This window comes from Chondrus crispus, genomic scaffold (genome assembly GCF_000350225.1).
Source record: "Chondrus crispus Stackhouse genomic scaffold, scaffold_227, whole genome shotgun sequence".
NCBI lineage: Eukaryota > Rhodophyta > Florideophyceae > Gigartinales > Gigartinaceae > Chondrus > Chondrus crispus.
The window spans coordinates 118,685-121,098 of NW_005179105.1; positions in this window are offsets into that span (position 1 = coordinate 118,685).

Below are 2,414 nucleotides of genomic sequence, written 5' to 3' on the forward strand. Positions count from 1 at the left end.
TGGGAAAAGTGGGATTCAGGATCCGGTGGTTTCTCAAGTCCTTCTTCGTCCCGATGCGATAAGCTCTTTCAATGCAGCACACAGTTGAGAGGGAATCGTAGGATTGAGTTGATATTTCTATTACTGAATAACTCCACGGCAAGAGATCGTGCGCTTTCACTCGCCTCCGACGCTCTGCTTTCCTCTTGGCAAGCTTTTTCTTGTGACCAACAGTTTGAGCGCGCATAGAGCGCGGCATATCTGCTCAAGCTGCTCTACGCTCTGTCTATGACAACATACAATCGGAGAGAAAGTGAAAATGAGTGTGAGGTGGATATTTTGTTGGGGGTGGCAGGGTGGCGGGGTAGGGGGCGGATGGTAGGCGGCAGGCAGGCACGGTACAGGCGGGGCAGCGTACAGTACGAGTTCTGTAAGGAGGCGTGCCGTGTGCTGCCGGAGCGGGCGCCGCCGTGTAATTCTTCCGCCTGCATCACAGCGTTCTGGACCTAGGCAAGGATGTCCTCGACTGCGTCTTCCGCTATGCCGTGCTTGCTCGCAATCTAGAGCAGCGCGCGGGTGCGCTCGGCCTTTGCGCGCACGGCGACCGTCTCGTTCTCCTCCTGAAACTTGGTCTGCATGCCGTCATACATGTCGCCGACGATCTTGTCGGTGTCAGCCTCTGCCTTCTTGAGGCTGTCTTCGAGTTCGAGGCCGTACTTCTCGAGCTCGGAGAGGTTCTGAACCTGGTCGACCGCGGTCGGGGCGATGCCGCCGGCCTTGTTGCGCTCCTTGAACCAGGGGCGCCAGGAGGCGTTCTCGAGGCCCAGGCCGTTGTCGAGGACGTCCTTGACCTTGGTTAACATGCGCCATGTCTTGCGCAGCTCCTCCTCGTTCTTGGACTCGTCGAAGTAGGGCTCGAAGTTGAACCCCTCGTAGGGGACCGGGCCGGCCGGAAGCTCGGTGGCGATGGCCTCCTTGAAGGAGCCCACGCGCTGCATGGCGCATGCGGCAGGCTGGAAGACGGGGCGCGGAGGGTATCAAGATGCGGGCCTCGGCGTGGCGCCGCAGTCGTCATATCAAGGTAGGGAGGGAGGAGGGAAAGGGGAGGCGGGACGCGGCAGTGGTGGAGAAATATTTGCGCGGCGAGCGAAGGTGAGAGGGGCGCATCTGGGATGGGGTTTAGATGTTGTGTTGGAGGTCAGGAGGCAACCAGGAGTGGGCGGGATATGACGACAGTGTGAGGGGTGAGGGTGTGTCGTGCGCTGCTTCGCGACTCGGGGCATGACGTCGCCTCGTGCGGGGGCGCTGTGTGGCCCGGCCGGGCTGGCGACGAGATGTGGAGCCCACGTAACCGGTGCAACTCCACCAGTTGGTGGAGCGGCGCTGATTGCCGCCCTCCCACCGTGACGCAGGTCCCGCCCGAAGGGCGTGGTCTGGACGCCGTCCTCACGTGCCAGCTCTACAACGGCCAGTCTGCCACCGAGAAGGTCACGTGGGACGAGGAGAAGCGCACGTATGGCTGCACTCTAGCCCGCCGTCACAACCAAAGTCCGGTTGACCCCATCCGCTGCGACTTTATCCAAATCCAAAAGCCCATTGACCTCACGTGTTGGGTCAACGAAGAACATGTGTTTTCCCCGTGAGCGTTCTGAGCGATGTTCCAGAACACCGATTGAATTGTGAACCACGGAAACATCCTCGACGGTAGCATTCCTAAACACAGAATCGATGGCGCCTGGTTTGTGTACTTGGCGATATTGATTAACCTTCAGTCCACTAGCCCATTCAATTAGAGCTAGGTCCCTCGTAGATTGGACACCTGAGATTAAAAAAGTATAGCGAAGAAACTTAAGAACCCTTCCGTAATACAGATCGCGACACTCCTCATCAGTGCAGAACTCTGCAGAAATGTACCAATCTGATCGTAACATTTCCGGGCGATGTCTCCTTGCCTTGCATGCACCGATTACTTGAACATCATTCCCGACTGAAATTTGTGCTCTTCCGAAGCACATCACGGCATTGTTGCTTGCGGCCTTAATAGCCACCTCGGGGTTTATCCCTTCCGCCCGACAAATGTAGCCCCCTAGCAACTGACGGGTCCTTTTCTGGGCATGATATGACCCATTGAGACTCTCTGCGTCACTTGGAAACAGTAGTTTTATCTCCCCTTCTCCGGCACCGGTGTCCCCGTCTTGCTGGATACTCACACTAACTTCGTCCTTTGTCACAAAATGGTCCCCGAAATATAGCTTGACCCTCTCAGTCATTTTCGCTGTCTCGTTCATGGACTCTGCTGCAAGGATCGTGGCATGCAGCAGATGCTTAATGAAACCGATGAATCTTTCGACCCAAAACTGGCTGTAGTTCACGAGGGGGCCGCACTGCTCTACCATCCAACCGAGATGAACAATATCATGAATTGTCGACTTACA